The sequence below is a fragment of the Myiozetetes cayanensis genome, unplaced genomic scaffold, assembly GCF_022539395.1.
Source record: "Myiozetetes cayanensis isolate MyiCay16 unplaced genomic scaffold, myiCay2020 scf9, whole genome shotgun sequence".
Lineage (NCBI taxonomy): Eukaryota > Metazoa > Chordata > Aves > Passeriformes > Tyrannidae > Myiozetetes > Myiozetetes cayanensis.
This window is the reverse complement of record NW_026088185.1, coordinates 3,480,600-3,506,846: the sequence shown is the minus strand read 5'-3', so window position 1 is coordinate 3,506,846 and position 26,247 is coordinate 3,480,600. Positions and strand designations below refer to the sequence as shown.

General features: G+C 41.2%; 1 protein-coding gene across 1 annotated transcript in view; it reads left to right on the top strand.

Annotated features, from left to right (window-relative positions):
• ZNF804A (zinc finger protein 804A) overlaps window positions 1-1,407 on the top strand; it is a 157,827-nt gene extending 156,420 nt beyond the window's left edge. The window contains exon 5 of the transcript XR_007632018.1: window positions 1,163-1,407. The gene's annotated coding sequence lies outside the window, so the exon portion shown is untranslated. The remainder of the gene's footprint in view (window positions 1-1,162) is intronic.
• The last annotated feature ends 24,840 nt before the right edge of the window (window positions 1,408-26,247 follow it).

Here is a 26,247-nt window from a genome sequence, read left to right as displayed (position 1 = left end):
CAGAACCTGGGTCCTCGTTTTCGCTCAGTCTGAGTAATAAAGTGCATTCAGGGGAGTTGATGCACATGAGAAAGTGCTCCTCATTTCACAGGGCTTGAGGAATAATCCAGGATCATATATTTCTCTGGTGTTTCAGTTAGTGTGTAAATGATTCAGCCATCATTTTGGATATGCCCTTGTTATAGAAAGTGCTTGACTTTGATCTAACAGGTATTCTGAAGACATTAAAGATCATTTTTTACAGTTCCTTAAAGTAAGAGCCTGTTCCACTCTCAGTACCCTTATATAACTTGCTTTTCTCTATTTTCTCTATATGGATATCTCACCATGTCTTGCAGTCAGGTCAGTTTTTTCTACAAGGAGCAAGAAAAACTGATGTGGGAAAATGACCTGGAAGAAGCAGTGAAATCAAACAAAAACAAACCCCTGTGCACATGTGATAGAGATCTACATTTAATGAGAAATCAGACACGTAAAATCCAGTTCTTAATTTATGTCTGGGCTTTTGTTTTGTTGAAATTACAAAATATGACAATTTATCCATACGTCCCAAATAGTAATTAGCAAGACAATGAGAAAAACCAAACAACCAAGAGAAACTGCCTTAATGTTACTAGACTGGAAGACAGAGTGGATTCTTTCACTGGCATATAATGAAATAAACAGGCTTGAATCTTGATTTATTTATGGTTAAGCTTATGGTTCCTTGAAGTTAGTAACCCATAGCTCATTTTCAGTGGGTGTTTTTGTGGGTGCTGTGTAGGACAGGACAGGCTGACAACAGATTTTTCAGAGGTACTGTGTTAGATTTTGCTCATGAACAGGCAATAGTTTGGATCTTATAAACAACTGGATCGTATAAAAAATCATGTACTCAGTTTTGATACGTCACGCAAATTTTTTTCCCTCAAATTGTTCTTTCATATAGTACAAAATAAGAAAGCAGTTGAATTAATTGCACATTTTTGAAGCAACCTTTTTTGTTAAAGTGGGCATGATGACCAGCGCTTTTCTGCACGTGTGCAGTGCTGTGTACAGATTTCTTACAGACCGAAAAATAGCAACCCAAACTGTGCATGCCTTTCTATCAGGACAGACTGAAAGAATGTGAAAGTGTGTTCAGTTGTGTGATATATAATTTCCCTTTATCTTTCTGTCCCAGGTGGGTGCTTGTGTGACGGGATGGAGTATGGTGGTTACCATAGGAATGCTACAAACAAGGGAGCTTATAAACAGAGAGCAGCGTATCTTTTGATGTCACTACCTAATTACTTTGAGGTACAACATTGAAAAGGCAGATATTTGGAAATAGGCTTTATCCAGAAAAGTTATAAAACCCTGAGGAAAAAAACCTGGAGAAAAAGCAAGGAGGTTTCCAGCTATGTGTAAATGTGGAGCTCAGAGGGGATAGGCATTGTTATCTTTCTGCTACAACCTGCTCTACAGGATAGATACAGCTTCTTGTCAGCTTGTGTGTGCTACAGAGCTGATGAGATCTGAACAGGCTTTTCATGCCCATTGCCTACTCTTCATCAGTTCTGCTCTGTTGCCATGAATGTTTTCCCTTGTAACAACCTTAATTGTTTTTTTTTTGAGGGTTAGAAGAGTGATCATAACCACAGCTGTTGTGAATATAACCCTCATCTGCAAACAGACTACACTATAGGCAAACGTTTTCATTTTGAACACTTAAATCAATGGTTTTCAATTACAAATAGAGAAGCCACTAGCTGGAAACGTTCCTTACTGGAGGGTAGATCCTAACCCTGTTATTTACTCACATTGCCTATTATTCAGATGCTCACAGTTGAGATTGTGAGCCCTGGAAATAGAGGATGTGGTATCTAAAAAAACCCAACATTACAAGTGCATGGTCTCCAACTAATCAATGGGTACTGATAAAAAGAAGCAGGTTAGGTGGCCACTTTCTCTTGAGTGCCTTGCCATAAAATGGCATTTGGTCTATGAATGGAGTGCACAGTCTCATTTATCTCCTCCCTTTGTTGCACATACAGTTTCTGCAGCTGATGCTGCCCTGTATTTATGTACTTCAGAGGTTTATTTCTACAGTAATGTGCTGTGCTTCATGTCTTTGTTGCTGTTTGAACCTTTGAGGTTTATTTTTATCCTTCCCCCCCTCCACTTACAGTAGTGTGCAATATTTTTATGCCTGCAATGCTAAGAAGAAACCACCAGGAGAGCAACCACTGATCCTGGGAGCACACGAGGCAGAAATCCCATCCCTTTAAAGAATATGTAGCCAGGAGTGTAACTTCATTTACATGACTTCACTCAAATTCAGCTTCACATTGTGAAATTCATAGCACAGAGACAATAGCAGCTGCAGAATAAAGATGAAAAACTCCCAGCTGAAGTAACACCCAGGCAGGGCATTCACCCAGTGCCAAAACCTGTGCGTGGCTTGCAGGAGAACAAAGCTCTGCACTGAGCCAGTTTAGGTAAGTAATATGAATAAAGAACATTTTGTGTAACATTTCTTGTGTGCCCCCCTAGATATTTGGGGTTGCCGTGCAATAATTCTGTGCTATCCAAGCAGCACTTTAAAAATGGTCTCACAAAATCAACAAAAGCTGCTGTTGAGTGTTGGTGCCGTTCACTGTCAATACATCCAGTGATGGGCATCTGCAGTAAATGTCTTACAGTTTATATGCCAAATTACTGACCTCTCTAGTTATCTGGTGACCTATACAACAGGGCTTTATCTACTGTTTGGCTTACGTGGTGGTAATGGAATGTGAAATAAGATAAAACCTTTGCGTGGGTTTGTATTTAGAGACACATTTTCACATCGCTTTCAACAGAGGAGTCATCACTGAAAAAAAAATTACAGAAACTTTTAGCTAAAATCAGCACAATTGCCTCAGAAGAATATATGTATATATGAAATACTATGGAGCAAATTGCACATGTATGCCTGGCTTGTTTCCTAATATAATAGCATCCAAAGCAGGGTGATATTTCATTTTCCAATTAGGAAGAATAAGCGGACTAACCAAGAGGACTGATTCCAGGCCATTGTGCTTATGTCCCACCTTCCTCTGCATTATTTGAATTGTTATTAAGAATTAGAGAAAAGGCTCTTTGTTGGTTGAGAAGCCAGGTCATGAACTGTATGATGGTGTGAATTGCAATGTACTGTAGCTAATACTGGGTCAGTATAAACTGTTAGAGTTTGTCATTGCTAAAACAGTTCTGGTGGATTTGGGAATGTATTAGAAACACTAGTAAATATCCCATATCTATATCTATATATTTCTTATAATCAGAACCAGTGAGAAAAAACCCCACTGCTCTGATCTTGCTTTTACCTTTGGTGTGATGTGAAACCGTTGCTCAATAATGTAAAATAACCCATTTCTCAACAGTGCAGGATGGTATAATTTAAAGCCTTAATTAAACATGCATGAGGGGAGATTAAATCCATTTTTGAAATGTTATGTCATTTTAAATATATATTTTATTTAGTACATTGGCTATTAATTTTAGTTTTAGTTATCAAATATATATTGATATATAATGAGTATTTCTACTGAAGCTTTTAGCTCTGCATATAGGTGTGGGGTTTTTTCTGTTTGGGTTTTTGGGTTTGGGATTTGTGGGTTTTTTTCTGGGAGGAGGGGGCTGGGAGAAGGGGGTTTGTATGGTTGTTTTTCATTCTTCTGGTAGTGGGAGAAGTTGCCCAGGGGGTGGTAGAACATCCATCCTTAGAGGTTTTGAGGACTCAGGTGGACAGAGCCGTGGCTGACCTGCTTAGAAGACCATCAGATCCTCATGATTTCAGTCAAGGCACACTGCTAAAAATCAGCCCAAACAGAAATGGGATTCCAAGGGACAGCTGAGTTCTCATACTTGGAGCAGAGGTAAGTCAGCATCTGCACCAACCCCTGTCACTGCAACCTCACCAAAAAAAACAATTAAAATCCAGATTTGGTGAGTGGCATTCAAATCCCAGATTATTTTCCAAATTAAGGAAGGTTTTAGACACACTCTGTATTTTCCTTCACCTTTTGCCACTGGTACAAAAATCAGCTGTGAAATTTTGAAGCAGAGGAATGACAGGTGGCTGTATCTAAAGGCCCATGGCAAGGCAAAAAATGTGAGAATTTTTATTTTTCATGTATTTGCCAATACCTTAATCCAGTTTTCTCTGGATGCACTGTTTAGGTAGATCATATTTTTGCTTATTCTTTGCTTATAGTAGTGTAAGTTCCTTTCTGACAAGTGATATTTTGTAATCTCTGCAGGTTTCATCAAGAGTTGATTTGCTTCTAACAAACCACAATTATGCTACATATGTATTCACTACATCAAGTGAAACCTTTTCACTTGTAGATGTTAAGGGAACTATTAGTTTTATTGACTATTTTACAGTTAAGTTGTATTCTATCAAATAGAATGGGTCAAAGGTTTTCAAAACCCTTTTGTCCCTGCAGGTAATTTAAGATACATTTTAGTTAGAGTGGCAGAACTGTTCTCACTTTGGTTCAGCATCTCAAGTTTCAAGTTGTTCTCATGGTCCCTTCAGATTATTTTATTGATTTGCCAGGCATTGATCTCCTGACTGCTCTGCCAGCAGCCATAAGAACACAGTTTGTTTGTAGCCTTGCAATATATTCCAAAGGACTGTTCCCAGATTAATCTTGAGGAGTAGCTCTGTGGTTTTCAGTCAGATTTCTCTTTAAAAATATTCCTATGTAGAAATAAAAAAATACACTTTCAACGCTATTCACGTTTCCCACTGATGAACAACGTGGGCAAAGAAACTGGAATGAATAGATTTATCTTAGCCCAGTAATGTATTCCTGGTTTTTATTTTAGTTTGCACATACATCAGTTTTCCAGAAGAGGTAATTGTATTCAGCCTTTTCATTTTAGTGCAAAACTAATACGTTTAGACTTTTCCCTGAACTTGCAAATCCTGCTCTGCAGCATGAATATCCAAGAGAGAGATTGCTGAGCGGGCACTATGCCAGGGGATTCTCTCCAGAGAATCTTGCAGCAATGGTCCCCACAGGTCCTTACCAAGGAAATGTGCAGGTTACTGGAAAAATCTATTAGCTCTGTTACCTAGAGCAGTTTCCCCTTTGTTCCTCTCCTAAAGAAGTGGCAGAATATCTGTGTAGACATGGGACAGCCTCCACAGGCTTTCACTGTGCAAAACCGGCGTGTGGATGTGGCACTTGGGGACGTGGTGGAGTGGTGAACACAGCTGTGCTGGGTTGATGGTGGGACTCAGTGATCTTAAAGGTCTTTTCCAACCTCAGTGATTCTATGAGAAAAGTATTAAAATGAAGTATTTTCTGCTTGCATGTTGGTCTGCATTGTGGAAAGAAACTCGGGAACCTTCAGCATCTTATTTTGATGTGTCTCTAGTTATTATGCACTAAATGTATTCTCTCTGGCCAGAACAGACTTGAGAAAAATTGTCCAGGTTGGAAGAGGTGGTGAGATGGACAGGTGAAGGGTTTCTGTTCAGACACAGCCTGAAGCACAATGGTCATTAGAGAGGCCACTGAGGTAAGATGCGGGAAAAGAGGGAAAATAATTTCATCAGTTTTGATATGCAGAAGCTGGTGGGTTTGGGGGACTCTTGGCTTACTTCCATACCTCACTGTTGGAGTCGAAAAATGAGGGTTGGTTGTGTTTATAGAGTACTGTGTTTTTTTTAAATTTAAAGTCAAGAAAGGTATGACAAAGCATCCAGGAAACTTAGGGAAAAGAAACCATTCCTCTGTAAGGAAACACAGGGCTCAGAGCTGCAAAGTGAGCCAATATTAAATGGCTGAAATCAAGCCAAATGCCAAAAGTAAATGGAACTACAGAAAGAGAGGGGGAGTATCAGAATCACTGAGCTTTGAAGACACAGTGGCCAACACAGAAGTATAAAACCTCTCTATCAGTAACAGCCAGGACATAAACTACCAGTTTCCTGTATCAAGCATTTTGCTGCTGCAGTGCTGGGCCTTTGGCAACTTTTTCTTCAGAAATACTGATTATCTGGCCTATAGAACACCATTATTTACCACATGTGTTCATGGACTGTCATGTCTTCCGTGCTGGGTTTAGTGGGCTAATCTTCCTGATGAGTTATTTTCACATCAGCTTGAACTACTCTGCTTTTAAATGCTTACTGCAGCAAAATGACTTTGCAGTGGATTAGTATTTAGCAGCATCCACATTCATAGTACATTCTCTGACTGAGGCATAACATGCATTTGCTTCAAAAATTTAAAATGGCAGATTTAGATTTTTTATGTCCAGAAATAAGTATTTATAGGGTTTAATGACTAAAGACAGCTATGTTTTTATAAATACAACTTTATATATGGCAAAGCACATATTAATGCAAAGAGAATGTCTTGTTCTTAATATCAATTGTTAAATTTTATAACAGTGAATTTACAAGCTTAATTAAAGGAACGATTCCTTATGAACATTTCAGTGAAGAACCACAGACCAGCACCTGCAACAAGAGGGTAAACATGTAATAAGCTGTGCTTATATCTAAGATGAGCCCAGAAATAAGAACAGCTCTTCATTGATGCTTTTGTTTGAGAAATCCCTAAGGCTCATTAGAATATATACAGTGAGTTTTCTTAGGTATAGGATTTCCTAGGTTTTCTGGGGAACCAGACAATGGAGCTTTTGAAGTCTTAAGTATGTCTCTTAGCAACTTGCCAAAAAGAAGCTCTGCTGTTATTACTCATAATTCCAATGTGATCTGCCCACCATTTTGGCCAAATTCCTCCATTAAGGACAGATCCCCACTGTCCTACCGAGCTATTATCTCTGTCTACCTACTGCATTTTACACCTGGAAGAGCACTTTTAAAAATAACCCCCCAGCTCCAATACCAGATTTCTTTCATCCTTTTGGGTTCCTGCCTCAGGAGGGATGGAGAGCCCAGCACCACACGTAGGGTTAAACCTGGGAGCACAGCCAACAGCAGCAGCAGCAGGAGTCAGAGCCAAACACTGTGGTTCCAACCAGAGCAATTCTTCCTTCTTCCTGCCATAGCAACCTAAAAACACCCCCTGGAAAGCCTTGGAATGACGGCTTTCCTGAGCAACACACACCTGTGGGTTATTTGTGGATTATTATATATTATCCTTGTTTTGTATTACTGCACTAAGTGCAAGGTAGTCATTTGTGTTTGTTCGTTTTTTAAAAACAAACCCGGAGTTATTTGGGTTCTCAGCGTGGAGCACAGTAATTCTTTTTAATTTCCTTTGAAGAAAAAGAAAACCCAGCTAAAAGTTTTAGAACGTGGTTGGAATGGAAAGTGTTCCCAGGTATCCCTATGGCCAGGCTCTCACATTTGCCACAGTGAGCTGAAGCACCACTACCCATGTTTTAAGCATTCCTGGAAGAAAAAAAAAAAAAAAGAAAAGAAAAAGAAAAATTCACTGTGCTTGGAGTCTTATCTAAATGACTATTTTTTTTTTTTATCTTCCTCAGTGATCCCTGTTTTGTGTTGCACCACCAGTAAGAAGCTTAGCTTGAAGGTAATTCAACACCCAGCACTGTATCTGGGAGCTGCTCTGGCGACAGGCATGAAATTGTTGTATCTGTTTTGTTCTTGGTGCGCTGCGCTCGCTGGGCTGGTGCGCAGACCATCTGCTGCTGAGGTAACTCTTGGGATCCTTGTCAAATTGATTGCACTCAGGAACGGCCCAGACAGAGGAAAAATAGAGTTTCTAATTACATTTTACCGGGGATCTTGTTTAACTCTAGGAAGTGGTAATTCAGAAATAAATGGCTTTGGTGGACATCTTAGAATCTTTAATTAACAAATTACTCTATTAACACACACATTGTTTTCCAGGTGAGTGAGATCATTTGCCCCCAGGGCTTTTTTTTTTTTTCCATATGCCTTCTGTTCCTCCAGCAAAATATGTAACAAATTGAAGTATTTATTTTGATTATATAAAGCACGTGGGGTACACAATTATATGAAAAGAAAGATGACATTTGTTGCCTGCCTTCCCTTAGGCCCCTACAGGCTTGCCCTTCACTGAGAAAAAACAAGGCATAAAGTCATTAGAGTGCATGCTTTTTTTTCTCTGCACGTTACATTTTTGGAAGGGTGTTTTTAAAGCAAAAACCTTTATTAGAAATAATGAGATATGGATTATTTGCAAAATATCACTAAGATAGCAAGTTTTTCTCCCAAAAGTTTTAGATTCTTTCAAATGTCAGGTTGGAGCTTTTAAGAATGAATGTATTTAATGTTATCAAATTCATACAATAATTTTTTTATAAAAAGGTAATAAAATATATATAAATATTAATGCAGATATACTTAGTTTACTGCTTAATTTCATTAATTGTTTGTTCATTATTTTATGCTTTTTTAAGCCATTAATTTGCGTTTGAATCCCTTCTTTATATATCTTGTGAGGACACTTTCTGTACTGTAAAAGAGTTTCTCAGCATAAACTTGACTGGAAGAGCTCCTGTTCTGTTGCAGTCTCAACTGGAGCAGTAAAGGAAACGTTGGGAGACAAAGGTAGCTTGCATAAGTATAATGGCAGCACTTACAAATTATATAGAATCACCAGGCATTTTCTGAAGTACATTTTTACAATGAAAAATGCAGAGAAATTTATTCGGAAAAAGTTCAGAAAATGAATTTGAAATAAGGTCAGGAGTGTGTGAAACAGTTTCAAGGAGGAGTTTCCAAGTCTTGGTTGCCTTTGTGTTGTCCTTCATGGGACATGGATGTAATCCCTGCTGTGATGGTGCTCCTTCATTCCATATCCTCTTGTCATGGGGAATTTTTGTCCTTCTTACATGTCTTCAGGTAGCTGATTAAGACAAGGGCTCCTCTGTTCATGTAGACCTCACTTCTCTGCACGTTTCAGAGCTGTTTTCTGGTATTTCCTTCTGGATATCTTGCAGAAATTCAGCCCGGGGAACTCAAGCATAGCCCATGCTCTGGTTCCTCACCTCTGCCATCCACAGACCTGAGGGAGATGGATTGGATCTGGATTCATGGTAACAACAGGTGGTTCCTACTGCAGATTGTTTACTGTTGCTGAAAAAAAAAATGGCTGCATAAACCATTGTTTAGATGAGGTCAATGAAAAATTTTTGTTCAAATGCAGAATTTTTAGTAGTCTCTATCCTATTGGTATTGGAATTGCTATTGATATTGATTTTGGAAAACATACAGTTTGTCTTCCCAGCCTCAGGAAGAAACCTGACATCTCTAGAGAAGACTAAGCTCGAAGACACTGACCAAGAAAACATCATGAAACCACAGACATGAAATTCTGCAGAGTCGTTACTGGACTTATTTTTCAGAGTCTAAACTTTCCATCCTGTTTCAGGTAAAAATGCGCTCCATGTTTTTCCACTATTCTAAGCTGTAGAAGAACATGCCTTTGTGTGCCTGTGCATGTTTGTGAGCTTTTGTATTCCTCTACATCTACATAAAATCTATTCCTAGCATCAACAGCGCGTCACACGTATTTCTCATTGAGTTACTCTGTATTGCAACACCTGCCGCCCCGGTATTTTGCTGTGGGAGGGCTATGATGAGTGCTATCTTCCATATTATTAAATGATAACATGAGCATTTGCTGGCATGTCACAGTAGCAAAAAGTGACTTGTAGCTCCCTTGAAAATTCACATGCGTTTTATTGCTGCTTGAGAAAATAACACACATCTCCGCCGCAGTTCCAGTCATTTTACTGATTGCTAAAGGATTTCCCCTCTATTACCTCTGCATTTTCTGTGTTGCCAGGTGTGAAATGAACAGAATCATAAAGTCAGGCTGTTTTGGGGAATAAAAACAACAGCACAGTCTGTGCTGATGAAATGGCAGCACAGTGAAAGCAGAAAAATGCCAGCAGCTATTGGCAATGCAACATATGTGATAGCTAGTGCAGTGCGAAAGACATATTTACCAACTCCTGCAATTAAAAGCAGTTGTAATATATATTAGTGGAGCAGGAAAATATTTCATCTTGTCCTTAAATTTAAGTGTGTGCTAAAGTCTGAGAGCAGTAGGACTGCTGCACCTTGCTGAAAAGTAATATTGATATTTAAGTGTTCCTTAAATATTGCTGGTTTGCCAGGAACTGACGTGTGTGCTGGTTGCAACAGGAGTTTCAGCAGTTGCAAGATCATAGGCTTGATTCAAGTCCAGGTAAACCAGTCAGACCTTATTTAATATTCCCATTGAATTGAGTAGCAGTTGACTCAAATGAGAGGTGGTCGTGGACATGGTGTTTAAAACTTGGCCTGATCAAAGCTGATTTGCAGACAAGATGAGGTATCTGAGGTTGAGGTACAAATGTAGGTAATTACAGAGTGAAGAAAAAAGATAGCTTGAATGGGGAGCCAGAGGAATTACTCAGATATGTGAAAGCTGTTTATTTAATAATTTGCAGCACAGAAAAACATCTGGGACAGTTCTTGCAAAGGACAGTGAAGCTAAGAAGTCTCAGTAAGTGATAGAAACATTTCCCCTGAACGTTCAACTAATGCAGTTCAGGATGAGCAGAGCAGAAAGCAAAGCCAAAGGAAGAGCAGGAGAGGCACTAATGACCCTCACTAGCCTCACCTGGGACCCCCATCTGCCCCTGCAAGGGAGTTTATTTAAGCTCCACCTGGGTGCTCCTGCTGTGTCCTGGCAGTAACATCATCAGACGGATCCTTCTTCCTGGAGGTGCAACTTTCATAGACAGCTTAGGTGAGAAAATGGTGAGTAATGTGCTCTGGCTGGATCTGTGTGTTCTTGCTGCCTGATCTATGAATAGGATAGCACTTCCTTCAGACAAGGTGCAAACACTATAAATATACTACAGGCATCTAGAGTGAAAGGAGAGATTTCATTAAGATTTCTTTTTGAAATATAAAGTGTTAACAAAATAATGTGTTTCCTCTGCTTAAAAAAAAAAAAAAATGTTGCCATGAGAAATTGCTTGTGAAAACCTTCCATAGAGACAAACTAGGCTGAAAAGCCTGACAACTACTACTAACAACAACAACAGAAAAAGGCATAAGACCTGAAGCTCCCTGAAAGTTGTTGAGGAATACATTGGGTGCAGGTAGCTTGGGGTGGAGTGGGAGCTGCAGGTGGTGCTGTGAGTGGAAGCCCAAGGCAAGATGCCTTGAACTGCTGACCCTTTGCATAACACAGGGCAGGGGGACCTGTAGCCCAGCCAGGTGAGGGACACCCAGGAACAAGACAGGACCTGAGAGCTCAGGAGGAAGAGGGAGACTTGTGCTTGGACTGTGAGGAGATAAAAGCTCAGGGGGTCTCTTCTTGGAGGTACCAGCTCGGGTTGTTATTTTGTTGTCTAGTTATTGCACCAAGATTAAGGATCAGGGTGTCTGAGAGTCCACTCAAGGAAACCTTATTTGGCTGGGAGTGGGGTGTGTAGGGAGTCGAGCAGGGACCCATTGGGTCACTGGAGCTGCCCACTGTGGAGGGCCTTTGCTCCCAGCAGTGGAAGTCTCTGGTACTGGGAGTGGGACTGCCAGAGTGCCTCCTGTATGGTCAGACAGGGAAGTTTCCTTTACAAAGTTTTAGATATATAATCACTGTAGGAAGCATCCTGACCTGTGTTTCATCAAACAGCCCCCTCAGGCCGTTGCTGGAGCAGACAGACAGGGACTGGGTTGAGCCTTTGCCATGACTCAGCCTGGCCAGCATTGCCTGAGTCATAAAACAGTGACAGGTGGGCAAAAAGGGGAGAGAGAGAGAGGAGAAAAGTTTATTCATTATTGCAGTCAAAGCATCGGAAAGAGATTAGCTGGTCTGGGTTGTAATAGTTAAAGTTTTGTGTGTTGTTCTTTACCCAAACATGAGAATTTCCTGAACTCACGACCTCTGAAGTAAGTGGCAAGCTAGAGGCAACACGTCTTTCCTGTTTAGTCTTGTTTCTCATTTTAGGAGGGAGGAATAACGAGCTGACAAGCAGCACCTGCGACACCTTTGTCTAGACATGATTGTTTGCTCTTTATGGGAGAGCCTGTTCTTCAGTGTCTGTGTGTGTACTGCTCCTAATGCACCAGAAACCTCTTCCTGATGTACAAACAATACAAAGAAATAACATTTAATTATAATCCATTATGATTTATAGCCTCTGAGGGGGGAAAAAATGAATACCAGAAGCTTATTTGTAAGTGAGGTCAGACAAGGAGGAAGCTGCAGGAAAAAGCTATCAGTAAACCCTTATTGTCTTTTGAAGAGAGTCTCTAAGTATTTGTAATCTTCTGCATTAGAAAGAAAGTGATGTTTTTCTGCTTATGAGGTCTGGAATAGGCAAGTATTTAACATGTTGGGCCATTAAGAGGATAAGTAGAGCATAAACATCTATGGAGGCAAATGGAATACAGGCTAAGAAATTTCTAGTGAGACTTTGGTTGGTTTTGTTTGGTTTTCTTTGTGCCTTTGCATTTGAATTGTTTTTAACAGAACATCTTTAATTCTTCCACTCTAAATATATTGGAGAACATAACAAGGCTAATGCAGTTTAAATGCTTTTATAGTCCTTTCACTAGGCGCAAAACTGTGGTTTGGACTTTTTTTTGCCCTCATGGAATTTTTGGTTCTTGATGCCATCATCAGTTGTGAGTTTTCCTTACCAACCTCTTCTGAGGCTGTGCTCTAGCTTAACATCGAGTTTGATACCCTGTGTTGTTCTGGTGGCTTTGTGTTTGAGTACAGGCAGCCTGCTGACAACCAGAAAAGCAGATTCCTGTCTTGGTTACCGTCTCCATTTAGGTGCTGTGCTCTTGGCACGGGAGCGAGTGGTGGCGAATGCCATCAAGTCTAAGGCGACATTTGGCACCCCCGTGCCAGTGCCCTCACAGAGCAGGGACTTTCTCTGTGCAGAAGAGGCCCAGCTCACAAACTGCCCATCTAAACCCATTTTGCTTGGCACTGAGAGACTGGCACCAATCTGGACGAGCGGGCAGCGTGCCCATCGCAGCAGATGGGGCTGAGGGAAGGGAGGCACTGGGGAGCCTTGTCCAACCACGGAGTGCACGTGTCTGAGGGCAGCATTTCCAGCCAGCAGCAGCGCAGTGGCTCCCTGTCCTCGGCTCCCAGCTCGAGTTCGAGAGGCTCAGGGATAGATTTTAAGATGTCAGTTGTCAGTTTCGAAATGTGTCGTGGTTATATTGCTCTTGGCGAAAATTATTTCGACCTGGATGAGGTGCAGTTATGCAGGAGGGTCTGAGGATTGTAACCACAGACTAACAGACTTATGATCTTAAATACCTTTGTGATCCCGTAACTGCTCGATATTTTAGGAGGTATTAAAAATCTCAGGCTAATTGCAAGGGTGTAGATTGTTCTAACCATTTGGAAATAGGTGCAAATACACGCACCCAAGCTTGTTTGTGGCATTGGTAGGAAAGGCAATGTTTGTAATTAAAACAGCACTGCAATCCATAATTACCTGTTTGTTCCTTAAGCCGATCACAGCAATGGTGTGTTTTTTGAAGCAGAACAGAAGTGAAGCATTTTGTGAAGCTGGTTGCCATGCCTGTGACCCAGCAGGGCTCCTGAATGCCCCCTTTATCACCCAGTAAATGCCTTGAACTCCCATACTGAGCCATATGTTGTCTGTTTAAAAGCAGTAAATATTCTTTAAATAAAAAGCCCCTGTTTTTTGCAGGGTCTGCACCGAGGTAGGCATGTAAGCAATGAGACATCCACTCAACAATAGGACCAGAGAGTGAAAGATAACAATTAAATACCCAATTTCCTCAGGTAAATATTGCTTTCCATAAAAGCACGATCATCTTGGAGGTAGTTCATATTCTGGGTGAACCCTTTTTGACTTCTTGAACTGCTGTAAGAATAAGCTTAATGTTAAACTGAGGCTGGAACAATGGAAACATCAAACTAAAAGGTGTGGACTGACTCGTGGAACTCCCTGCTCTGTCTGTAGTTGTTGGACAGGGCAGTTGTTATTCTCATCAACACAGCAATTCAGTGACATTGATATCACTGTGTTGGCATTATTTGCTTTTGTGTCATTTCAATAAATGTAATTTTTCATTTCAGCCCTCACTGAAGCACCATAGTAAGTAGAATAACCATAATTTTTGGTTTTCTTTTTAAAGTTTTATTCATACAAAATTTTCTTGGAAGATAGAAATAACGTACTTGGGGCCTGACTGATAGAGTTTTTTGACCTGGTTTGTTTAGTGTTTTGTTTCTTTTAATCAGCTCCCAAATGAGAATGTCATTTGGGATAGCGCTAAGAGCTTAAATATGAATTTTTCCTCTCTCAGCAGATACCTATAAAATTCTATAACACAGAAGTAGCTGCCCTAAAAGTAATAAAATCAGTTACCAAAATTAGTAAAATTAAGTATAAATACATAGGCTGAAGAGGAGACTTTGCAATCATTACAACATTGTGTTGACTCCTGCCTGGCATCGGTCTCTGCTGATAACTCTGGGGAGAAGTTTGGGATGCCCAGGTGCAGGCAGTGCCCCCAGGAACTCTGGCAGGTGGTGTGGGACTGTCCCTGCAGCCTGGGCTCCCTCTGCCACTTCCAGGTGCTCCAAAAGCACCACTCTGCCTGCTGTGCAGGCTTCATGCTACAGGTGGTTCTTGGAAAAAGATATCACATGCAAACAATAATTGTATGAGGGCCCTGAGGAGACCTTGGGTCTTGTTGGGTTCTCGGCTTAATTTAGCAGTTTGATTTTGCAGTGTGGGCAAGCCTCTGGGGCTGATTGCATCACCAGGTACACAGGGCTCGGAATGAGGTTTGCAAAAGTCACTGTATGATCTGTTCAGGCTGAAGAGATTAACATCCTAATACCCTCAGACACTTGGCTTGGTTTTGTTTTGTTGGTTTTTTTTTTTTTGCTTCAGGGCAAAAGGATTTCAAATATTATCCCAAACCTCTGGCTACCTGTCAGATAATACTTTCCCCAGGAAATATAGAACAAAACCAAACTTTAACAGAGCTGCTGAATTTGTTTTCAGCTTTGGGATTCACTACAATACCCGTTATACAGGTCTTGCATCTTGACTTGTGTGGTACAGAACCATAAATAACAAAAGCACGGGATTGCCTGGGGAATCTGTTCTCCTCCAACACTGCAAAGAAAAGGGAAAGCTGAGACTGGTTAAGATAAAGAATACAACCACAGCTAAAAAACCCCTCTCCTTCTAATAATACTTTGATTTAATTGCATTACCATGTAGCAGTATTTCTTGTAGCTGGAGAGCATCAACACATTACACAAATCTTGCTGCCTGAATGGTAATTAATGCCCATTCATAGAAATAAATTGATAATATGTTTAGCTTTCATAGTGAGAGCTAGCATATTATTTTAGGATGGGTTTGGGGTTTTTTTTGCCTTCAGAGTGGTGCTGCATATTAAGGGGTTTTTTTTCCCTCAGCTATTCCATTACCAGAATGAAATGCCACCAGTTAATAGGATGGCAGAGTAAATGTCACAAGCTGAAGGGACCACAGGAATGTGTATTTGCCACATGTAGAAGCAGTACTTTATTACAGCACAAGGTGGAATTTATGAGCATTGCTATAATATTCTAGATATGCCTCTCTGGTAATATCTGACATATATCAGTGCTAAAAGTCAGGATACTGCAAAATCAGCTCCCTTTTGCTCTCTGTACCTCTCCTAGATGCTGTGGAGCTATATAGTCCCAGTAATGCACTGTCAACTAAAGCAGGTAAAACTAGCCCCTGCATATTATTTATTGGCCTGTGAATGCAGATTGCATACACACTTTATTACCTGCTAATTTACCACCCGCTGGCTGAAGGATGGCCAAAGTCTACTATTTGTTTTATAGGAATTCATTATGCCATTAACCTTTCACTCCCCTAGGCCACGAGGAAGAATTCCTTCAGTTAAATCACTCCTGTAATAATGCTCTACAAATGAAAACAATGATTTATTGCACCCCACAAAGTCTAATAAATATAAATTATATCCTAACCCTCTGCACGTTGCAGATGATTGTATGTACAACTAGTTACTCTTTCCAAAGACTGTTTTGGGCTCTGAAACATAAGTAGGAATCATGCCCTGTGTTACATCTCTGTTGCACCCAGTATTGGTGCTTGAGGCAACACTTTCGTGTCTTGCACTGCAGTAGCAGGGGACATCACTGAAGGTGATGTGGTTTATGTATTTAGTTGGCTTTTTGTAAGGAGGAAGAAGAAAAAGAGAAAAATGCAGCTGCCTTACCCTGACGACTGAAATGACAGTTTTTTATTTTATCCCTTTATTTTTGTGGTAAGGAGTCCTTGAAGGAAAGTTGGTGCCATTTTGAATGCAATGAGTGGTTGTTTCATTCTTATAGCCAGTGTGTTTCGAACAGGTATTCTACACTCCACTTCTGGTGGCTGCTTGGTGTAGGACAGGAGTGGGGCTGTGCAGCCTGCTATCCTCTGTGGGAGGATCTGATGCATTCCTGTGGTACCACCTGAGCAAACAATCAGACTCATGGGGATATTTTGGCTGGGCCCGGCCCAGGATTATTTTAAGAAATATTCAGGCTTTGAACAGAAGTTTGGTTTTGCTGAAACGCTTGGGTGCTGAGATTCCTTGCTGGTATAAAACCAGCCTGTGTTAGAAAAGGAAATGCTGGGTAGGGTTCTGTGAGGTCAGAAAGGCCCACCCTCTGTTCCATGACCATCCCCACGAGGAAGAACAGATGGGCTACAGTTGTAGATGACTCCTTTGTAAGGGGAACAGACACTCTTCTCCTCCAGGGACATCACCAGGGAATTTCCTACCCTGGTACAGCCCTTGGACGATGTCCCATTACTTTTCTTCCATGTGGATGGCAATGAAGGCACAACACGTAGTCCAAGGGTGATCAAAAGAGACTTTTTATATCTCCCCCTCTCCCAGTCAAAGCAAAATTCTGAAAATCTTCCAGTGGTTCAATAAATGTTTTGTGACAGGCTACTTCTGCAATGAGAGCAGCATGACACTCCATCACTTCTGTATTTTCTGCACCTTTCCCATGGCCTCAAAAAATCTCTCATACCCATTTCAAGCATTGCCAATTAAAAAAAAAAAAATCCTTTGCAGTTTGTGTGGCATTCACCTTGATACCAGTGACATTCAGAGAGCCTGCTGATTTTTAAGCTAGTGATTAAGAACTGTCTGAAATAGTTTCACACATGGTTTGTAAATCCTCAGTCAGAGTTTTCCATCAGTGCCGCTGTGAAATATTTCTCCTCGGCTTTGCAAATGTTTTAACAATTGCTTTGCAGGAGCTCTCTGTCTTGAAAATGAAGTAATCTCTTTCTTCTTGTAGATGTTTATTTTCTACAAATACAAGAGCTAGTAACCAATGACTATAACATAGCACTATTCTGCAGAAGATAGAGGTCAACCTAGAATATGACCAAGGTAAACTAAAAATCCAGAAGTTTCCTTCCCTCAGAAAAAGATGCCATTCAGTAGTTTCTTGTGCTTAGACCACAAAATGCAAAGGTGTAGATGATCTGATCAGAATGGCAACATCTCTTTGCACAACTTAAATTGATCACATAAAGCCGCAAACAAGAGGGTAGTCTTTTTTTCCTGTTTAATAGATGCTGTATGTCTGGGAGGATTACAGAAAATAAGGACATTTATTCTATTCATTTCCAGAATGGAATTAGTACAGCTGATTTATATCCTTCCAACAGTTTGTGTCTGGAGGGGCGGGAGAAGAACCAGTGTTGAACTTCTCTGAATCTCGTGTCTGTGTTGCTCCCATCGTGCTCTTAGTGATGCTGTTCCCCTCTGATTTTCTTTTTTTAGCCATGGAGTTGGATCTCATAATCAGAAGAAAGAGAAAACTGCAGAGAATTCATGCAGATGTTACTGGAAGCAGCAGCAATCACAGTATTCCGTGACCTGTAAGAAAGCTGCTGATGGGAAGGTAGGCAGCGTCTCATGAAGACTATTCCATTTTCTTGAGTTGTCGCCTGCTCAATGAAAACTCTTTTCTTGAAAGTGTATTTAGCAAGGTCTGCTCAGCTCCCACTTGAAAATGTTCACAACAGCACACAGCTGAAGGCAAAGTACAGCCCAGGTAAATCTTGTAGGTGTAGGCATAGGGTAGTGATGTCATGAAGCACTTCCATAGATACTGGACACTTCGATCCCTACGGCCTGTTCTAAATCCCAGCTAACAGGGGATGTGTTGGTTTGCAGTTTGGGTCACAATTTGGCTTAAAAATTTTGGTGAGCAACTCTAAGTGAAAGTAGTAACCCATCTGTGTTCCTGCCAATAGGGCTAAATGATATGTTCAAAAGTTACACCCAAAGAGCCCAGAGGAGGAGTCCCTTGAGCAGCTGGATAGCTGTCCTATGCTTTCCTAGATGTAAGTTTGCTTCTAGATCACTTGATAGGGAATAATCCAATTTAATCACATGCTTGAGGGGTAGGAAATTACTTCAATTAGAGTCTCTTTATTGTTAGTCTGATAACTTGTGTTCATCTTCTAGCTTAACACTGTTTGGTTATTTTAAATGGTACTCAGCCATTGTGGTCTAGGTGTCAATAAAATTATAGTTTGCACATCTTTATCTGGAAAAAAAGAAATGGTTGGTAGCACAGCTGCAGCATTTCATATCCAATCCTGAGCCAGGGTCACAGTTCAGTTGTTGAAAGGCTCCTTTGTTCTTTCAGTTGCTTGATTTTCAAAGAAAACTTTTTGCACTCACGCTTTTTCTTCTCTCTCCTTCTGTCCCACTTGTCCAACACATTTCAATAGCTTCTATATTTATTGGCCTGTTTCATCCTAACTTGGCAACTCTGTCTGAACTGAGGTCTCGTAGGTGTGAAGTGCCAATGGTTTTCATTAAAATTGCTAGTTTGGCATGTGCTTTAGTGTGCCTTTTGCTGAAAGTGCAAACATCAGTCACTCCACCTGCCATCAGTCTTACAGACCCTGAGTACCCAAAAGGCTCTGGGCACAGTGCGGGTCTGTCAAGTGATGAAACAAATAAAGGTGCACAGAAGAAGAAGCTGAGGACCATGTGGAGGTCCTACTGGACAAGAGGAAAATGGATGTTTGTCAAAGAAGATTGTTTGTCACAATAAGATGCAGGAGGAGCCGGGGAAGGGAAGATCAGCAGGTGAGACAGGAGGCGAAGGAGCTCGGTTTGCAGTAGAAACTGGGCTAACAGTTTGCAGACAGGGTAGAAGATGGATGCCTCAGATGTGTAGGAAATCAGGCTTCATTAGCTTTTCTCCTCGCAGAAAAACATGTTATTAATTGCCTTTGGTCTCCAGCGGAACCACTAGCCTCGTTTGAAACTTTGCTGCTGCTTATTGTCTGAGCGCTGAGGCATGCTCTGAACAGAGGGGTGTCTTTGATGCTGATAGATCAAACTCTGCACTGAAATCTGCTGAGATGAGGAAGCCTGAATCAGCAAAGCCAGCTTTTAAGGAAGCAGAGATCCCTCTGTGGAATAAAGGAACAAGTGCTGCCAGGGACTGGAAATATGAAGTCTGTGCTCTTTGATGCTCAGCACTCTCTGGGGTGCAGCCAGCAGCCTGGAGGACAGAGGAGAAATTACTTGAGGATTTCCATCCAAGGAGGAAAAGAGCCCTAAGTGGCTGTGTGTAGGAGTGCAAGGACAGCCTGTCATGATGTGTGGTTAATGCTGGTTTGCAGGCTTGGAATACACGAAGCAGCAGCGTTAGTAAATGCTCTACAGTGCTAGGGAAAATTGCCAGGGACTTTCTTTTCCTGTAACTGCTAATGCATTTTGAACCTGTATATTTAGTTTGCAGCTTTACACCTGTCCTTTTGGGTAAGAATTCTGACATTAAGAGCTGTCCTCTGCAGAGATGAAGCCTAAATCAAGGGTTTATTTCCTATCTCCTACTGTGAACATCTGGGAGAGGGCAGGAAAAAACACTCCATTATTTTGGAGGAGAAGTAGTTTCCAGCTCTGATTTTGTTCTCAGACTTCTTCAGCTCACACTCTACTCTTTGCCTTTTTCTTTCACTACAGTCACCTGATACAGGTCTGTTTATTATTTGCAAAGTTAGCAAGCTTGCAGGTGTGACTGTTGAAGGTGTATGACCTGAATGATTAGAAGCTGCTTATTTACATTTACACACATAAACCCGTCCTCTGTACTTCTCCAAAGGATTATGTGATATGTTTGTCTCTGTGAGGTCCTCTGGACATTCTGTGATGAAATCTCCAACTAGCTGGGCTCTGGTTTAGTGCTGCCAGCCTTGTGGCACGGTTATCCAAACCCCAGGCAAACTTCACGCTCTCACTGCAGTGTTTGCTTCCAAAGGGACAGTTTGAGCAAAAGCAACAAAACACAGGTGGAATTTGCTTTGAGTTACTGCTCTCTTTTACAGAACTCATGTAACTGGACAATATTTTTTCAAGAAATGGATAGGCCTAGGTGTAAAGCATATGCTGCATGTGTATGTGTGACTGACTGGTATTAATTGATTATTTTTTAACATATTGCAGTCGATAACGGGGTTTACATTTTAGTTGGCATATCGTAACTGCGAAACAGGAGAGGTCTCAATTAGACAGTACCATAATTAGGTGTTCAAGAAATGACTGGATGTGGCACTCGGTGCTGCAGTCTAGCTGACAATGTGGTGATCGGTCACTGGTCAGCCTTGATGACCTCAGAGGTCTTTTCCAACCTAAATGAATCTGTGATTCGTGTGATAATAGCTTAGAAGCAAAAGAAATTCATGAAGATTAGTCACTGGAATTCTTATTTTGTGGAGACTTTGGAAAGGCATTAAAACAGACAAGTACATTAACAAAATAAGCTTTTTATTACTTAATATTTTTTCTCTGAAATTCAAAGCTTTGGCACTCTAAGTAAAGCAGAAAGTGGAAATCTCAGCAGCGCTGCATTAATTTTTCAAGCCCTAATGTGCCAGACAGGGAATAAGTTATTACATCTGTTGCCCTCTGGGAGGAGGAATGAAAAGCACAAAAATGATTCTTCGCTGTTAGGCTGGAATAACTGAATAATAGCTGGTATAAGCAGCGGCGCTGCAGCAGGAAAGCTTACAGCAGCTTTTGTGTCATCATTAGGAGCGAACATTTCTCTGTATAACTAGTGTAGCAAGATTAGGAAACATGGCAGGGCTTATTTGTTCTTCTCATGAGGCCCTTTACAATTATGGGAGAATTTCAAAGGAGCGCCTCGTGCGCGGCTGCTGATAATCTGTGTGAGATACTCCCTTTTTCATGTCGACTTTGCAGCCTGAACGTGCCTCTTCCAGGATCCACGGGCGAAAACACAGTTGTCCATGGCAAGTTTATGAGAGCAATATGGCACTTGGAACTGCGGTGCCCCTGGGTAGGTTAGGGCTTTGTTTGCCAGAAGCTGGGCTCTTGGATGGCCTCCCGGAGATGATGAACTGAGTCCATAAAATCCCTGTCCCTCTGACAGGCAGAAACATTTCCTGAGTTCTTTAGTGACTTGTTTTCCAAGAGAGAGCCCCGGAGGCCTCTTATTAATGATTGTCTTCTCTGTAAATATACTCATAAAGCTTTTTAAGTACTGTGATAGCATGGCAGACAAACAGAAGGATAATCCCAGAGGGAGGTATGGGAATTACTTGTGCGTCCATGAGCTCATTTGGAAATGAAGGTACCAAAGCACCATCCCCATGTTTCATTGGCACCTCAAGCTGAAGTATCTCAGCCTTTAGTCATCCCCAGGAGGTCTGAAAGGCTTCACTAACAGGGAATGGAGCTGAGGAAGAAAAGAGGTGTGGGTTCTTAGAAGGCTCTGCATCTGCCCATCTCCTTGGAACATCAAGTATTACCGTGGCACGTGGATCAGGGAAGCCACATGGGCAACAGGGATAAAAGCACTTCAGGCCTTTTCAAATCAATCTGCCCTTTGTTGAAAAGAAAATGAGAATGCAATGTATAGATTTTTATCTTCGCCTCCAATCGATCTTCAGATAGCTTTGTATAACGGGCTTTGTGCAAGTAAGCTCATTTCACCTGATGGAACTAACTGGCACACCCATTTCTCTAATTAATACTGAGCTGATATTCTTTCTGTGTCACGACTGTGCCTTGTCAGGAGTTCATGTGAGGTCTGGGAGGCAGAAGGCTGTGACAATTTACTGTGCTGCAGCATGTAATGTATAAACAAAGGCTATTTTAAGGCTGATGTGAGCTAATAGAGAAGGTTAGTGCAAATTAAAGCTTATGGAAACATTCTGTCTCTGATCTAGTGCAAGCACTATCTAACTGTGTATTGAGGCAGACTGGGGATAGTCCTCTACTGTTCCCTGCATGCATTCTTTAATTTTCTTAATACTTTTTTATTTGCATTGGGCAATGCCAGGGCAGCTGTCAGTGTGTGGATTTAGCTGAAATCAGCAGTTTTAAACTTGGTTCACCACTCTATTTAATTAAGGGTTGTTGGAAAGCTTCCATATGTTCTGTGTAGACTAGCTATGCCTTAAGCCTTATGTAGCTGATTTTGACAGTTTGTCACTAAATCATGACAGGCCATGTGCTCTTATAAAATACATCAGCATTGTCCTTTAAAAACCGTGTAGCAATTGTACTGTGACATGGTTGGGAATGAGGAGTCTTCCTGGTCACCAGCACCTTACACAGCTTTGGCAGTATGTAACAGTGGTGCACCACAAGTGAAATCCTTCGTACGTAAACGAAGAACAAGCCTGTGTTTTATTTGGTGTGTAAACATGCATAAAACCAAAGAACTTTTTCAATACCCCTGCCTCTCTGCTGGCTTGTAATTAGCCCTGTGTATTGGACTAAACATCAAACCCCCAAATCACGTGCAAATTAGTCTTTCACTCTTGAGATCTGTCTACCTTTAGAGGTGAACTGTAGCTAAAGGCATCCAACAGCTCAGGAAAGGGAAGATCTGCAAGTGCTAAGCGTAAACCAATTATAATAAGGGGAAGATTTTTCTATTGTGAAGGGTAATCTGTCTCAGAGGTGGATTAGCACTGACACATCCCCTTTAGACAAGCAGCTCAGAACTGACAGCCATTTGGAATTATGTCTGGAAATGCTGTCAACACCTACACGTCAGGGAAAAAAAAGAAACGTGGTCTCTTGGCTGCCTGCGGTTGCAGCCATCTGCTTGGATGACGGATTCCTGCTCAGGGGTTGGTTGGAGTAGTTCACTAGGACTTCATGGGTGCCAAGCAGCAATAGCTTGAAAAGAGCAGACTGAATGTCTCAACACTGGCTGTATGTTTTATTGGGAGCCCTCATTCTGCATGACTGCAGTGGCACCGCACGCGTCCTCGCTTTGCTGGCGCTCGTTGATGCTCACGTGTCAGAGCCAAGGAGCAGAGACAAATAAAACAGATTTTGGGGGCTTGTAGCTCCCAAAATGCAGTGCAGTGGGCACCTCAGTCTTAAAATACACCGTGGGGACAACCCAAATGTCCTTAGGAGAGCCATCTCCTGAGATTGCTAGATGAATAGGAAAAATCACTGCCTTTTCACCACCCGCTGAATCGGCTGGAATTTATGGCATAAAATTGCTCATTCAATTCCAGGATGGGAGAAGTCAGTCAGAATACCTAATTACATGGGTATTGAATATGGACAAAGTACTCTTTTTAAAAAGATATAATAAAATTTAACTGTGCCACAGAAGTGGTGAGATCTGCATAGCTGGAAGGCAATGCAGCTGCAAGGAATTTTATTCGCATGTTGTGAATTTTACTTACAGTTTTGTTTGTCACTTAACAACAAGATTGTTTCACTCTAGAAAAAAATAATTGGTGATTGATATTTCACCAGATCTTCAGTATACTAATTGTAATTCCTATCTTTATTAACTTTTTCATTTTTTCTTAAAAGTCTTTCAGAAAAAAGAAGATCCAGTAATGTTATACCTGAATGAAGCAACATTGCAGATATAACTCAAGAAAATTGAGATCTCTCTGTTTTACTCCCTGTTCCATCCTTCCCTATTTTGAAACAAGTACTATATTTGGTCTTTCTGTTAAAGGACTGTTGTTATCTGGCCTTTTTCCCAGGAAGCCCAGTTACTTGTTGTGTGTAACTATTTTTTCTCCTGCATTTTTTTAAACATGTCTACCTTTCCACTATGCTTTCATAGGTTAATTCTTTTTCTGTTTCCCTGGTTTTTAACGTGAATATGTTGGTGACTGAATAATGCCACCACCGACTCCTGAACAAGTAGGAAATAAAGCTGATTTTTTTTTTTAATCTATGTTATGATTAAGTTGCTTCAGAGGTATAAAATACAGAGTAGGTTTCTAGCACAAGCTCTCAGACTATCTGCCTAGATCTGCCTAGAAGTGATGTGCTGCTATAGTGTGGAGATGGGGGACAGTGAGCTCCAGCAAACAGCAGCGTACCCAGCACTGTGAGGAGTCAAGAGGGTTTGCCTGAGGACAGTGAGTGGTGGTAATGAGGAGGTTGGACCACCAGGTATCTCTGACTCAGCCACACAGTGTAAAGATGCATGTGAAGAACTGTCCAGGTCTTCCACAGTGACTGAATGCCGTTCTCCAGTCTCTGCTGGCGGTGACAAGGTGACTTTCACCTCTTCCCACCCCCATCAGCTGCCTGTGCTGGAGGAGTGTCCTCCATCCCTGCTCTCTGTGCAAGCAGGGGGTTCAGGTGAGCAGCTGTTTTCTCCTCCCTCAGCTGGATTTCACCATGGTGAGAGATGGAACTCGTGGTCAGGGCAGCAGTGTCCAAGCATAAGCCCTTGGAATGACTGCACCCTCAGGGAACTGAGCCAAAGCTCACTGAAAGCCATGCAAAGGGTTTGATAGTGTATTCCAGAGAATTACTGCATAGAAATGGCATCTACAGTCCAGGATCTCTCAGCATTATGTGTCAAAGTTTTCTGAGGTTACTCATTGAAGTCAATATTCTCCACTTCTCCCATTTCCAAGAACCTTTTACCCTTGACTAGACAAATGATGACATTGCCGTGTTACTAATCTTGCCGATTTTCACAGTGTTTGATAAACACTTTGGAACAGATTTCATCACATCCAGCAGATTTAATGCTTCTTTAGATAAGGCAAGTGCCTAACAGTAACACTTTTCTCAGTCAATTCAACTACAAGTAAATACTGTGTGTGATTATAGGATTAAATCTGAAGCAAAAGCTTGGTTTTGTAAGCAGTTAAAAATCTCTTGTTGAAGCTCTTCTTTCTCTCTTTTGCAGTAGCAAATGGACTCATTTTTTCTTGACAGGTTTTCAGTTATAAAAAGTGCAGGCTGAAAAAACAGGTTCTTGGGAGAGTTTAAATTCCCCTTTTAAAGGATCATTTTCTTAAATGGAATTGCACTTGATTTTGGAAAATTTCAACTTTATTTGTTCCAAATCTCCCTGCAAATCTATTTTTCAGCTCTATCCATTTTTCCTTTTCATCCTTGTGAAAGTTGCCATAGCTACGTGTAAATTGCTGATAATTTCACTCAGTTAAGAAAAAAGCTTCTTTGTCCCCAATTAAATCTCGGTAGTTATGAAGAAAGATGTTGTTACTTGTAACAAAAAGAGGTTTCCTCTTCTGCCTCTCACCCTCTTGTTCATTGTGCCTATTAAAGCAGCAATAGTTTTCTGACTCATATTTACCTGATGATTCACAACCTCAGACATGAGATTCCACAATCAGCAATTGCCACAGTGGGTGTTAATATGTCTGTGGGGGATATGATAAAGCTGGGAAATCTACAATGCCCAACATGTTACAATGCCCATCAGGCTCTGAGAAAGCCCTCCTGCTCCCTGATTTTGTCCTCTGTAATGTGACACTGGATAAAAATACCAGAGCTGGTCCCCAGCCCTTGAAAGGCCTCAGCAATTGCAGGTGTTCCCCAGGGATTAAAACACCCAAACGTTTAAAAAACAGAAGGAAGGAGGACCTGGACAACTACCAGCCAAGTCAACCTCACCTCAATGCCTCTGAAAGTTCTGGAGCAAGTCATGGAAGGAGCCATTTACCTTGTGCTGGATATTGTATGGCACAGTTGGTCTCAGTCCTTGTCCTCCACGACTTTTATGGGATGTGCACGAAGCAGGACATCCATTCCTGGGTATATCCAATACAATGGAGCAGGGAAGGAGAGCTCAAGGCAAGGTCAGAATCCACTTGCTGCCCTTCACTGCTTTTTTTCCATGAGCTTGAAAACCAAGAGCTTTGTTATCGATCCCACTAAATGAACTACACAAAGTTTTTTATTATTTCATCAGGGAAGAGAAAGCCACA